A 16,312-nucleotide genomic window follows, 5' to 3' on the forward strand; every position below is an offset into this window, starting at 1 on the left:
ATTCAATAAGTTTTCAAGCAGATTCGTCTGTACAATTTCGTTTTTTTATGGTCACGTACACAATTGCACTTTGTTGAAATCAACATTAAAAAATGAGTGCGACACGGGCATTTCTTGAAATTCGATGAAAAGTGATTCCCTAGTGTATTACTATATACCCTTTCTTAAAAAAAAATTTTCGATATATCGGAATGTAAAGCCTCTATCCGTTGCAATGGTTTTGTTTACTCGATGCCATGAATTGTTGCGAAGAGATAGTTGCCGCCGAGCATATGTGGAATGATGTCCAAATTCAAGTGGGCGTGTAACGCCAGCGTTAATGCTAGTTCCATAAAAATAACGCAGAAATTAACGTCTAGTTTGATTTTTATTTGAATGAGCAATTTGAATGAAAAGTGATGGGCCGGACAAGTACTTTTAGCACATATTTAAACATAATTTGTACCGATACGAAATCGACGTCGAATATTGTGAATAACAGGGGATCCTGAAAGTCTGAGAAGAATCGATTTTCTTCTAAGTAAGTCTCTGCCACCATAGAGTAACAAATGACTTTTACCTTCGATGCTTTTTTTTTTTTGGATTTCAACGTTTCTCAGAACAATTTCATATTGTGAAAAATTATGTATTATATACTAATAAAATACGATTGATGCCATAAATTGTAGTGCTGCACATAACTCAGATATGGTAACTTTTTTGATTCACTTGAACTTTCTCAAGTTCCGGGTGCTTCCCCTAAGAATGAATTTCTCACGTCCTATTTGAATTTTTTTTTCCTTTACAATATAATTACAGATTTGTATTTTTTTTAATATAATATTTTTTCATGATTTGTGAAAGCTTTTCTTAATTGTTTTGTTGAAATTATTTACAGTTGGTTTCGTAATTTTTTTTACATACCATTATGTTTTGAATTTTTTTCACTCGTCATCCGATGTACTCGTCACTTTTGCATTTATTTGACCACGTTTTGTTCCTTTGAACCAAACGTTTTTCACGCATCACCATGATTTAACAGATTCATTTTTTTATTCATTGCGTTTAAAATGGTTTTTTTTTTTATAACCTTTAGTAATGAATTGCTCATTTGAAGCAAGTTTCGAGAGAACAGATCGAACAACTTCTTATATATTATTCACAACATTCAACTTCGATTGGATCGGTACAAATTATGTTCAAATACGTCTTAAACGTACTTGTCCGGCCCATCACTTTTTATTCAAATTGCTCATTCGAAAACCAATCACGGCTGTTCTATAATGACGAATATAATAAAATGGATAGAAATAAAATGAATATCTCCAAGTAATTTGAACTTGATTGTTCGCAAGTTCGTATAGCAATATCCACTTCTAATTTTCTTCAGTGAACACATACCATTCGGTAAGAACCAATGAAAATGAGAAATAATTAGGCGCATTACTAGAAATTTTCGAACCTACTCAGCCATGCAATGTTTTTTTTTCTATAGTCACGTACACATTTTGATAAATATCACTAGCCGAGTACGACACGTGGATTCCTGGAATTTGAAGAAAAATGATTTTGTTGTGAATTATGACTCCATATAATATAAATAGATTAATCAACTTCATCTTTCATTTTCGTTTCTTTTTGACACGAGCGATTCGAAGGAAAATTATTTTCTCGGGATTTACTGTTCATTAATATTAACACATGCATTAACTTCGTTTTTGATTTATTTTCGAATGAGCAATTTGAATAAAAAGTGATGGGCCGGACAAGTACGTTTAAGAAGTATTTGAACATAATTTGTACCGATCCAAACGAAGTTGAATGTTGTGAATAATACCAGGGGATCCTGAAAATCGGAGGGGAATCGATTCTTTAAAGTGTGTACCTTGTTGAAGTAACGAATGACTTTCATGTGAATTTTTAATGATTTCATTTCCATTAAATTTTTAGTAATTTTGATAAAACGTTGTGAGCCCGACAAGGATTCTCAACGCTCATTTGTCGCCGGAGATTATATTTCGAATAACTGATAAATACTTGACCTCGAATTGATATAATACATTTTTGTACTGCACGTAACTTCCGTTATGACTTTTTTTTCATTAACTTTTTTCTTGAAAATAATTATCATGAGTTTCAATTAAAGTTTCCGATTTGTTCAATAAATATTCCAAATTATCAATAAAAACTTGGCCTCTAATTGATATCATACATTTTTATACTGCATGTAACTTGGATAGTACATTTTTCAATTTGTTCAATATTTATGAATTTTTTTGAACTTTTCAATTTTTCGTTTATTATTTCTATAGAATTTTTTTCCTGGTTCTGAATCTTTTTTTTATGTCATCCAGAAACAAGGGACCATCAGTGTACTTGTCCCAACCTTTTTTTCCCTAGGGGAAGTTTATGGTTTGTTATCACGCCTTTTTTCTCAAAAGTTCCTCATTTATGTTATGACGGTTTTAGGATTTTAGTTTAAATTTCTATGAATTATTTGCTTAGTACATTTTTATAGATTCCATTCTCATATGAACATTTTTTTATGGGATAATCTTTTTCATGAAATTATCAGCAAATAAGGGACCATCAATGTACTTTTCACAACCTTATTTTCCCTGGGTATGATGTTCGGCTTATAAAGTTGGTTTCCACCATAGAAAACCAATTTTTCGTAAAAATTGTAGTGAAAATATTTCGTCACAAGTCTGCTCTTGAACTTTGGCGATTCTTTCTCTTATACTCTAATATGTTATACCTATTAGGAACTCAACAGCATGGAGGAATCCGGGATGAGGCCCGAGAAATAAATTTCGGTTTATAATGTTGGTTTCCACGTAAAAGACCAATTTTTCTTCAAAATTGTACTGAAAATATAGGCAGTGGTTTGGTCTTGGACTTTGGTGATTTTTCTCCTTGTCTTCTAATATGTTTTGTCTATTGGGAACCCAAGAGCATGAAGAAATGCGTGTTGTGGGCCGTAATATGATTTTCGGCCTATAACGTTGGTTTCCACGAAAAACAACAAATTTCTCGTCAACATTGTACAGAAAATATTCCGTCACAGGTCTGTCCATGGACTTGGGCTATTTTTTTTCTTCAACTCTAATATGCTATACTTATTGGAAACCCAAGAGAATGGTAGAAAGCGGGTTGGGGGACGAGATATGATTTTCGGCTTATAAGGTTGGTTTCCACAAAAAAGGACCTATTTTTCGTCAAAATTGTACTGGAAATATTTCGGCACTGGTTTCTTCTTCCACGTTGGTGATTTTCCCCCTTATCAAGAGACTCGGCAGAGTCTCGGGACAAGTATATTGACAGCCCTGTCGTCTGCTGGCCCGAGGCTCTCGCCGAGACTATATTATCTCTGAATAAAACGATTCGCGGTGGTGGGGGTAAAATCGACATGTCATTTTCTTGAATTGCGAAGCTCAGGAGTTATGTCGCAATTTGAAAATTGAACTTTAAGCTAATTAAGAAATTCTCTTTCTATTGCGCCCAAAATCAGCATGATCGGTGGCGTAATTGCTGAGAAAAAACTTTGCACGGGCTCAAGATTATGCAAAAAGTACCAACACATTTACGCAGCTGACGTATCCGTATATGGGTTCAGACTGATACATACAAGGGCTTCTTGATGCCCATCATAACCAATCACCGGTGAGAATCTATCCGTCTCGACCAATCGCCGATGAGAAAGTTTCTGATAGTCCTCAATGTTTTCTTGTATACCGTCTGTTATCGTCTGTTATGTTATTATAAAGTGATTGCGATCGTAGCCCCGTGGATCAACGGTGCAAGATTTGCAAATTTCGTTTAAATAAATAAAACATTATTGGAAATAGCAGTGGATATAATCAATTTTATTTTTTTCATAAAAGAAGTTTCAATAAGTTTCGAGCCCAATTCACGACAATAATATCTATAATAAATAAAACCTCAAAAGTGGATAAATTGATCTCATACAGTGTACTGAGAGTGAGTAAAATATTGAGAAGTGAAAACGTGAATAATGTGTGTCGTGAAAATTAAGAATTATCTGTTCTACTTCGATATCGTAATATATACATAGATAGCAAATTTGCGAGATTTCGCGTCATGTTGACGTTTGAGGTTATGACCGCCGGAGTGCTGTTGCGTGCAGAGTGTAGAAAAATAAAAGTGGTTATTGAAAAGTGGAAGGAATCGATATTATTAATGACGTGACTAATTAGTGTTGAATAATAATAATAATAACAATGAGAAAAAAAACGTTCGTTCATTATAACCTCTAAAGCGTTCTTTCCAAACAGAAATTCTATGTTGTGTAATTACATTAAAGAAAGAGGTGGATGGTTGTGTGTAAACGAATTCAAATAAATTTTAAAAAACTTTGGTCAAGTAATTCAATGTATTGTTGTCATAATTTCTTTCATTTAGTTTGGCTGTGTTCACCGGTCCCTTTTTTCCACCTCCTTAGCTTACAGTGTATTGTCATACCAATTTCTATTTGTTCTCCAGACAATACGAGAGATATTCATATTTCTATTTTTTTTATATTAATTTCAACAAGATAATTTGAAATATTTATAACAAAAAGCTTTCATAATTGCTTGTTCATACACCCAAGTTTTGAAAAATCTTTGAGCCATGTGAATGCATAGATATATTCACTTGAGTTGTTACATGATAAATTTGGAAATTTATTTCAATAAGTCATTGGGTGCTTAATTTTCATGATATCAAAATTTGTATCTTCGAAATGCAATGAACACCTCTAAAGTTCGACAAAGTGATGAAGCGACATGTATATTGAATATTTCCAGACCATGTTTGCGATTGGCATTGTGGGTTGAAAAATTCATGTCTGTAAGTCTACACCTGATCATTTTTGGATGTGATCAAATATTTTGTCTGCGGATAACCATGGAGACATACAAAATTACAGCATTTTGCTTGCTTCAACATGCATCGTATCTGTCACTTTTTTTTTGAATGTGCCATAATAAGTTTCAAAAATGTGGTTCATGTAATTTTGAAGTGTTTTTCCCTATAGCACCAAAGTCTGTATAACTGGTACGTAGCAAGTACCTATGAACTTTGATATTTCTGTGAAATAGCAGGTATGCCAATCTTTTAGCTTTTTGGTTCCGACTGGAATATATTAACGAAGATATTCATTACTAAAGTCTTCACCTACTCATTTCTGAATAGATCTGAAATTACTGTCTTCAGAAACTAATGCACAGATACATGAAACAATTTTGATTTCTGTTCTCTTTCAATTGCGCTGTCTTTTTTCTTTTTAACTATGGCTCTGCTCTTTCCGATTCTTGTTTTGACTCCATCGGTTTGCAGCGGATCGATGCATATTATTGATTGGTTGCCTAATATGTGTCCTATGATTTTCTACTATTTCTTCATGCTGATTGTGGTAACGTGATTCAAAAGGTCTCCAATAATGATCATCAATCGCACATTTTGTACAACAGATTCTCAAAACAGTTTCTGGTCTTGATATAAGTGTAGTTATTCTTTTTCCACATGGTCTGTCGAGTAATAAATTTTGAAACTTGTTCCAAAAAGTCTTTGGATGCTTTTTTTGCTGATAATATGAAAATTTGAATCTTCGGAATGCGGTAGGCAAACACAAATATTGACAACAATACTTATGAAATGACGTGTATGTTGAGTATTCCTATTCTGTAAACTGCAAATGTGGAATTATTGGTGAAAACATTCATTACGATAAGTGTACAGTTGCTCAGTTTTCGATGCGATTAAGTATAATACCTGCCAACATCATGGAAACCTACAGAATTTCTGAATGTTATGTGCGCTATGTGATTTTAATGTAACATCATGACTTCTAACACCTTTCCACTCTAATACTATAGATTTGGATCATTGAAATACAGCAAAAATCTGCAAACTATAAAATTTATATACTGTGCCATTCATTTTATTTTTTGACTCCCACCGTAACACAAATATGAAGTGAAAAATTCATTACAAAAGTCTTCAGTTGCTCATTTATGGATTTTCTGTGGATAAGTATATGTGCTAAGTATCACCCCCTATCTTTATGGTAATATGTAATGGAACTTTGTTCAGCAAGTTTTAAAGTATTTCTTTTCAAATAGTATTAAAGTTTGTATTACTGCGGTATGGAGCGAATACCTTCAAACTTTGATATTTTTGTGTCGCAGCATGTGTGCCAATTATTTAAATTTTTTACTCCAACCGTAACATGTAATTTCAAAAATTCATCACAAAAGTTTTCAGCTTTACTAATTATCTTAATTTTCCTTTTTCTAAATTCTATGCTAAATTTCTGAATTTCCTAATTTATTTCTAAATTATCCTGAAATGAAATTGTTTTCCTCCACAAGCAATGCAGGTACCTTAAACGTCTTTGAATTCCGTTGCTCTGTTGAATCAAGTACGCTCAGTTTTTTTCACTTCTTTGAATTCTGACATAATAAATGTTTCCGGGTGCCTTTTTTCTGCAACTATCAAACTGTAGATAATTGGATCTCCGCGGCCACTTGCAAACTTTGGAAATATATTTCATCGGGGGCATGTTTTGGATGACACGAAAATGTCTAGATTCAGAATGCAAAAACGACATTTAAAAATGGCCAATTCTGTTGTATTCGTTGTGTCTTGAATTTAATCTATCTTTTCTCTTTTCCTTTCTTTTCACTAACGTTATAAGCCGGAAATCATATCTCAGCCCGCAACACGCATTGCTCCATGCTCTTGAGTTTCCAATGGACAAAACATATTAGAAGACAAGGAGAAAAATCACCAAAGTCCAAGAACAAACCTCTATCGAAATATTTCCAGTTCAAATTTGACGAAATTTAGGTCTATTTTCGTGGAAACCAACGTTATAAGCCGAAAATCATATCACGACCTACAACCTGCTTTTCACCGTGCTCTTTGGTTCCTAATTGACAAAACATATTAGAGTACAAGGAAAAAAATCGCCAAAGTCCAAGGAGAGACCTGTGACGAAATATTTTCAATTCAATTTTTACGAAAAATAGGTCTTTTTTCGTGGAAACCTACGCTATAAGCCGAAAATCATATCCCGGCCTCCAACCCGCTTGCGGCCGTGCTCTTGGGTTCCTAATTGACAAAACATATTAGAGTACAAGGGAAAAAATCGCCGAAGTCCGAGGACAGACCTGTGACGAAATATGTCCAGTACAATTTTCACGAAAAATAGGTCTTTTTTCGTGAAAACCAACGTTATAAGACGAAAATCATAAATAATTCATAGAAATTTAAACTAATATCCTATAGTCAACTGAACATAAATAAGGAACTTTTGAGAAAAAAGACGTGATATCAAACCATAAACTTCCCCTAGGAAAAAAAAGGTTGGGACAAGTACATTGATGATCCCTCGTTTGTTGATAATTCCATCCATGAAAAAAACTTTAAAACAAAATTTTTATAAAAAATGGGCAAAAAAATTATTTTATAAAAAAAATACAGAACAATTCGAAAAAATTTCACAAATCTTGAAAAAGCATTATCTTTAAAAAAAACTAAACTGTATCTATTTTTTAAAGTGTTAAAAGAACCAAATAACAAGTAAAAAATAAAAACCGAAAAATCGCGCTTGAAATCATTTTGGAAACCGATGCCTCATTCTCCTTATTTGATTCGAAGGGCTAAATCAACTAAAAAAAATTCCATCTAATTTACGTACAGCATTAAAATTTATTATGTCAATTCGAGGCCAAGTATTTTCTAATAAATTGAAAAAAGTTACCATTTGAGTTACGTGCAGCACTAAAATTTATGATATCAATCGAAGGACAAGTAATTTATGAGTAACTCCAAATTTCAACATTATGGAACTGTTTTAAGAAGCTTTTAAATCCAAAAAAATCACATGCAAGCTAGTCATTTCTTACTCTATGATGGCAGAGACAATCGATTTTTTTCAGACTTTCAGGAGCTACTGATATTATTCACAATATTCGACGTCGATTGGATCGATAGAAATTATGTTTAAATATGAGTTAAAAGTACTTGTCCGGCCCATCACTTTTCATTTAAATCAAATAAAAATCAATCATAAAAAAACGAAACTGTACGGGAGAATCCGGTTAAAAATTTATTATTCCGGAAAAAAATTCCATCTAATTTACGTGCGGCATTAAAATTTATTATATTAATTCGAGGCCAAGTATTTTCTAATGAATTGAAAAAAGTTACCATTTGAATTACGTGCAGCACTAAAATTTATGATATCAATCGGTGGACAAGTATTTTATTAGTAACTCCAAATTTTGACATTATTGAATTGTTCTAAGAAGCTTTCAAATCCAAAAGAATCACATGCAAGCTAGTCATTTCTTACTCTATGGTGGCAGAGACTTATAAGAAAATCGATTCTTCTCAGACTTTCAGGATCCTCTGGTATTATTCACAAAATTCGACGTCGATTGGATCGATAGAAATTATGTTTAAATATGAGTTAAAAGTACTTGTCCGGCCCATCACTTTTCATTTAAATCAAATAAAAATCAATCATAAAAAAACGAAACTGTACGGGAGAATCCGGTTAAAAATTTATTATTCCGGAAAAAAATTCCATCTAATTTACGTGCGGCATTAAAATTTATTATATTAATTCGAGGCCAAGTATTTTCTAATGAATTGAAAAAAGTTACCATTTGAATTACGTGCAGCACTAAAATTTATGATATCAATCGGTGGACAAGTATTTTATTAGTAACTCCAAATTTTGACATTATTGAATTGTTCTAAGAAGCTTTCAAATCCAAAAGAATCACATGCAAGCTAGTCATTTCTTACTCTATGGTGGCAGAGACTTATAAGAAAATCGATTCTTCTCAGACTTTCAGGATCCTCTGGTATTATTCACAAAATTCGACGTCGATTGGATCGATACAAATTATGTTTAAATATGTGTTAAAAGTACTTGTCCGGCCCATCACTTTCCGTTTAAATTGTTTATCCAAATAAAAGTCAGAGCTTGTCTAGAACTGATGGATCACAAGCATTCATGCAGATGGAATTGAGAGAATTATCTTCAAGTAATTTTTACTTAATTGCACTAATTTAATAAAAAACGGAAACAAATTATTCCGCAATTTAGAAGGGATATTATTGTGCATCGATAAATGAAAAAAATTGTACATAATGTATATGTTCAAGCTTCCAAAATAACTCTCCAGTTTACATTCGATGCGGGCAATTTTTACTTCCCACTTATTCTTCCAGCGAACGAGTTCCATTCGGAATAAGAACTAACCTATACTATTATTAAAAACATAAAATTAATAATGAATCGCATTTCAACAAACTTTTAACGAGATTCTGCCGTGCCATTTCGTTTTTCTATGATTAATTCTTTATTGAATGAATAGTGATGGGCCGGACAAGTACTTTCAACACATATTTAAACATAATTTGTATCGATCCAATCGACGTCGAATTTTGTGAATAATACCAGAGGATCCTGAAAGTCTGAGAAGAATCGATTTTCTTATAAGTCTCTGCCACCATAGAGTAAGAAATGACTAGCTTGCATGTGATTCTTTTGGATTTGAAAGCTTCTTAGAACATTTCAATAATGTCAAAATTTGGAGTTACTAATAAAATACTTGTCCACCGATTGATATCATAAATTTTAGTGCTGCACGTAATTCAAATGGTAACTTTTTTCAATTCATTAGAAAATACTTGGCCTCGAATTAATATAATAAATTTTAATGCCGCACGTAAATTAGATGGAATTTTTTTCCGGAATAATAAATTTTTAACCGGATTCTCCCGTACAGTTTCGTTTTTTTATGATTGATTTTTATTTGATTTAAATGAAAAGTGATGGGCCGGACAGGTACTTTTAACTCATATTTAAACATAATTTCTATCGATCCAATCGACGTCGAATATTGTGAATAATATCAGTAGCTCCTGAAAGTCTGAAAAAAATCGATTGTCTCTGCCATCATAGAGTAAGAAATGACTAGCTTGCATGTGATTTTTTTGGATTTAAAAGCTTCTTAAAACAGTTCCATAATGTTGAAATTTGGAGTTACTCATAAATTACTTGTCCTTCGATTGATATCATAAATTTTAGTGCTGCACGTAACTCAAATGGTAACTTTTTTCAATTTATTAGAAAATACTTGGCCTCGAATTGATATAATAAATTTTAATGCTGTACGTAAATTAGATGGAATTTTTTTTAGTTGATTTAGCCCTTCGAATCAAATAAGGAGAATGAGGCATCGGTTTCCAAAATGATTTCAAGCGCGATTTTTCGGTTTTTATTTTTTACTTGTCATTTGGTTCTTTTAACACTTTAAAAAATAGATACAGTTTAGTTTTTTTTAAAGATAATGCTTTTTCAAGATTTGTGAAATTTTTTTCGAATTGTTCTGTATTTTTTTTATAAAATAATTTTTTTGCCCATTTTTTATAATCTTCTCATATGTTTTGTGTAATAGGAACCCAAAAGAGTGAAGAAATGCGTCTCGTGGGCTGTAATATGATTTTCGGCTCATAACGTTGGTTTCCGCGACAAAAGATCTATTTTTCGTCAAAATTGTACTGGAAATATTTCGTCACCGGTCTGTCCTTGGCCTTTGGCAATTGTTTCCAAGTCTTTGAACGAAGAAAGAACTGAGGTAAAGATTTCCTTAATAGAACAGATTTTATTTATCACTTTTCTTCAAAATTCAAATGAAAGAACACGAAAAATCCAACAGATTTGCCCACTTTAAATGTCGCTTTTGCATTCTGAATCTAGAGATTTCATCTCATCCAAAATGTGCCCCCAATGAAATATATTTCCAAAGTTTGCAAGTGGCCGCTGAAGTCCAATTATCCACAGTTTGATAGTTGCTGAAAAAAAGTACCCGAAAACTTCTAACATTTATTATGCCAGAACTCGAAGCAGCAAAAAAACTAAGCGAACTTAATTTAACGGAGCAACAGAATTCAAAGACGTTTAAGGTACCTGCATTGGTTTTGGAGGAAAACCATTTCAGGACAATTCAGAAATGAATTTAGAAATTCAAAAACTCAGAATAGAGTAGAAAAAGGAAAATTGAAGTATTTAGGAAAGCGGCAGACTTTTGTGATGAATTTTCTAGATTACATGATACGGTTGGAGTAAATGATTTGAATGATTGGCACACATGCTGCAACACAGAAATATCAAAGTTTGGAAGTATTCGCTGCATATCAGTCATATAAACTTCAATACTATTTGAAAAGGAACACTTAAAAGCTTGCGGAACCAAGTTCCATTATATATTACCATAATCAAAGATAAGGGGTGATCCGTCGCATATATATTTATCCACAAAAATTTCAGAGTTCGCAGGTATCTGCTGCGGTTCAATGTATCTGCGCAATGAGCTTCGAAGACAGCAATTTCAAATCTATCCATAAATGAGCAACTGGAGACTTTTATAATCAATTTTTTAATTAGAATAACTACACACTATACCAAGACCAGATTTTTTTTTGAAAATCTGATTTATAAAATGTGCAATTCAAGATCATGGTTAGAAACCTCTCGAATCATGTTACCACAATCATCATGAAGGAGTAGAAAATCATAGGACGCATATTAGGGAACGAAATAATAATATGAATCGATCCGCTGTAAACTGATGGGGTGAAAACAAGGATCGGAGAGGGCAGAGCCAAACTGAATATCAAGCAAAATATGGGGATGTTTTAAAATAATGACAACACAAGGTATAAATTAGAAAACATTTATTCAATTAAAGTTACTAATATCATTCTAACAGTTGTGTGTATTTTAGTTCTATTTATTCGTATATAACCTTGACATATAACCACGCTACTGACGATATATTCGCACTGGACAATATTTCTCGTACTCTGGTTTAATTGAAGGATTATATCAGATAACACTTATTTCCAATCGAACGAAATAATGAAATCTTGAAAACTTTCGTTGACATATGCATCGCGCATTTTTTATATTCTTTTTCACACACACATCACAGACTACATTTACGCGGCCGCTTTGATACCGGTTTAATATATCACAAATAACAACATAAATAGTAATCTGCACTTCTTTAGATGATGAAAATTATTTTTTTATTTATCCCGCACGCACTTCGTAATGTCGAAACTCTATTCTTACGATCAAAAACTGACACATGGTTTGTACCCATATATATATGTATATCGATTGATTTATGCTGTTACCAGCTGTGCTGCGCCGTGTGCTACGTTCTGAAGTTGGCGTCATATATATTGTACATTCATAGTCAGAACTGAAATGCACATGCTATATGCTTGCGCATGTCATTTCAAACTTTGATGTAATTGGCCCAGGATTTTTTTCATTGCTCATTGGTTGGAACAAGAATATTCTCACCGGGAATTGGTGATCATGGGGGCCAAGGAGCCTATGCTTGTAGCGGTCAGAGTACGCGTATACAGATACGTCGAATCCCGAATGTGTTAGTAACTTTTGCATAATCTTAAGCCCGTGCAAAGTTTTTTCTCAGCAATTACGACACCGATCATGCTGATTTTGGGCTCATTCGACAGAGAACTTCTTAATTAGCTGAAAGTTCAATTTTCAAAGCCGTACAGAACTCATGAGTTTCGTAATTAAAGAAAATCGCATATCAATTTTACCCCCACCACGGCGAATCGTTTTATTCAGAGAAAATATAGTCTCGGCGAGAGCCTCAGGCCAGCAGACGACAGAGCTGTCAATGTACTTGTCCCAAGACTCTACCGAGTCTCTTGATTACGGCCCACAACACGCATTTCTTCATGCTCTTGGGTTCCCAATAGACAAAACATTTTAGAAGACAAGGAGAAAAATCACCAAAGTCCAAGACCAAACCACTGCCTATATTTTCAGTACAATTTTGAAGAAAAATCGGTCTTTTACGTGGAAACCAACATTATAAACCGAAATTTATTTCTCGGGCCTCATCTCGGATTCCTCCATGCTGTTGAGTTCCTAATAGGCATAACATATTAGAGTATAAGGGAAAAAATCGCCAAAGTTCAAGAGCATACTTGTGACGAAATATTTTCTTTACAATTTTTGCGAAAAATTGGTTTTCTATGGTGGAAACCAACTTTATAAGCCGAACATCATACCGAGGGAAAATAAGGTTGTGAAAAGTACATTAATGGTCCCTTATTTGCTGATAATTTCATGAAAAAGATTATCCCATAAAAAAATGTTTGTATGAGAACGGAATCTATAAAAATGTACTAAGCAAATAATTCATAGAAATTTAAACTAAAATCCTATAACCGTCATAACATAAATGATGAACTTTTGAGAAAAAAGGCGTGATATCAAACCATAAACTTCCCCTTGGGAAAAAAAGGTTGGGACAAGTACATTGATGGCCCCTTCTTTCTGGATGACATAGAAAAAAGATTCAGAACCAGGAAAAAAATTCTATAGAAATAATAAACGAAAAATTGAAAAGTTCATAAAAATTCATCAATATTGAACAAATTGAAAAATGTACTATCCAAGTTACATGCAGTATAAAAATGTATGATATCAATTAGAGGCCAAGTTTTTATTGATAATTTGGAATATTTATTGAACAAATCGGAAACTTTAATTGAAACTCATGATAATTATTTTCAAGAAAAAAGTTAATGAAAAAAAAGTCATAACGGAAGTTACGTGCAGTACTAAAATTTATTATATCAATTCGAGGTCAAGTATTTATCAGTTATTCGAAATATAATCTCCGGCGACAAATGAGCGTTGAGAATCCTTGTCGGGCTCACAACGTTTTATCAAAATTACTAAAAAATTAATGGAAATGAAATCATTAAAAATTCACATGAAAGTCATTCGTTACTTCAACAAGGTACACACTTTAAAGAATCGATTCCCCTCCGATTTTCAGGATCCCCTGGTATTATTCACAACATTCAACTTCGTTTGGATCGGTACAAATTATGTTCAAATACGTCTTCAACGTACTTGTCCGGCCCATCACTTTTTATTCAAATTGCTCATTCGAAAACAAATCAAAATCAAAGTTACTGCATGTGTTAATATTAAGGAACAGTAATTCCCGAGAAAATAATTTTCCTTCGAATCGCTCTTGTCAAAATGAAACGAAAATGAAAGATAAAGTTGATTAATCTATTTATATCATATAAAGTCAGAATTCACAACAAAATAATTTTTCTCCAAATTCCAGGAATCCACGTGTCGTACTCGACTAGTGGTATTTATAAAAATGTGTACGTGACTATAGAAAAAAAAACATTGCATGGCTGAGTAGGTTCGAAAATTTCTTGTAATGTGCCTGATTATTTCTCATTTTCATTGGTTCTTACCGAATGGTTTGTGTTCACTGAAGAAAATGAGAAGTGGATATTGCTATACGAACTTGCGAACAATCAAGTTCAAATTACTTAGAGATATTATTTTTATTTCAATCGATTTTATTATATTTGTCATTTTAGAGCAGCCCTGATTTGTTTTCGAATGAGCAATTTGAATAAAAAGTGATGGGCCGGACAAGTACGTTTTAGACGTATTTGAACATAATTTGTACCGATCCAAACGAAGTTGAATGTTGTGAATAATACCAGGGGATCCTGAAAATCGGAGGGGAATCGATTCTTTAAAGTGTGTTCCTTGTTGATGTCACGAATGACTTTCATGTGAATTTTTAATGATTTCATTTCCATTAATTTTTTAGTAATTTTGATAAAACGTTGTGAGCCCGACAAGGATTCTCAACGCTCATTTGTCGCCGGAGATTATATTTCGATTAACTGATAAATACTTGACCTCGAATTGATATAATAAATTTTAGTACTGCACGTAACTTCCGTTATGACTTTTTTTTCATTAACTTTTTTCTTGAAAATAATTATCATGAGTTTCAATTAAAGTTTTCGATTTGTTCAATAAATATTCCAAATTATCAATAAAAACTTGGCCTCTAATTGATATCATACATTTTTATACTGCATGTAACTTGGATAGTACATTTTTCAATTTGTTCAATATTTATGAATTTTTTTGAACTTTTCAATTTTTCGTTTATTATTTCTATAGAATTTTTTTCCTGGTTCTGAATCTTTTTTCTATGTCATCCAGAAACAAGGGACCATCAATGTACTTGTCCCAACCTTTTTTTCCCATATAGTCTCGGCGAGAGCCTCGGGCCAGCAGACGACAGGGCTGTCAATGTACTTGTCCCGAGTCTCTTGATTTTTTCATATTTTTCCAACACCTTCAAAACCGTATAACTTATGGTTTTTATGTGGTATGTCAGCCTTCCCCGACGAAATTTTGTTACTGGTGACTAATCGAAGCAGTTCATTTCCAAAAAAAAAAATTTTGTTAAACGAAAAAATTCTGAATATTCGGGGGTGGTTCACCCCTTTGCCGTAAGGGTGCATAAGAAGTTGGACATGTCATATGGGTTATTTGACATGCCAAACATTTTGCAATTGGTTTCGTTTCGATCGGTTGAGTGCTTCTATATGAAACACTCTACCAGACGCAAAACATGCCGAACTTTGAGGGTTGATTTCACCCCTTAAAAATAACTTTCGGCCGATAAAAAAAAATACGTGTCTCTTATTTTTGGATGGACTATAACATAGAAAAAAATTATCAAAATCGGAGGCGGACACTAAAGTACCTTTCCTTGTTAGACGAATTTTTAACGTGTTGGCGTTGAAAAATGTGTTTTTTTCCTTTTCGCTTGATTAACGGGTTCTGCAGGTCCTGGAATCGTTCTTATTCTTCTGATGTGAACATGCGAATATCTGAGGATAGTGGAGCCTACGGACCCTCCCAGAGCGATCTAGTTGACGTTAAACGAGAATAATGGCCTATTAACATCATTTTTTGACGTTATAGAAGAAATCGTACACACGATGTGAATTTGTATTTAACGTCGAATAATTATGTAGCTGCGCAATATACGTAGGAAAAGTATAGCCGCATTCGCCGCACAACCAACTTCGGTGTGCCTATATTATGGGTGAGTTTTTATATTTTATGTGACCATTTGAGAAGTTAGTCGTTCATTAATGTCGTAAACCATTTGCTGGAACACGTTAAACGCTGTGTTGTGTTATTGGCGAGGAAAATGTATGCATACAATTTAGTTAATTTTAAATTTTGACAATCGTCATGAGAAGTAGACGAATCAGTTACATGGTTTTCTTTTATAATTTTTAATGTAATGCATCACACGTAGGGACGAAAAATTCTTTTTCTCCCATTTGGATGAACGAGTAAAAATGAACAGTTTTTCCTGCTATAGGTTACAATATTCATTTACTTTTGAAG

General features: G+C 33.1%; 1 protein-coding gene across 1 annotated transcript in view; it reads left to right on the top strand.

Moving 5' to 3' along the window:
• The window catches only part of LOC122408579 (laccase-like), an 885,959-nt gene that overhangs the window by 387,847 nt on the left and 481,800 nt on the right, over positions 1-16,312 (top strand). The window lies entirely within an intron of this gene.

This window comes from Venturia canescens, chromosome 3 (assembly GCF_019457755.1).
Source record: "Venturia canescens isolate UGA chromosome 3, ASM1945775v1, whole genome shotgun sequence".
Classification (NCBI taxonomy): domain Eukaryota; kingdom Metazoa; phylum Arthropoda; class Insecta; order Hymenoptera; family Ichneumonidae; genus Venturia; species Venturia canescens.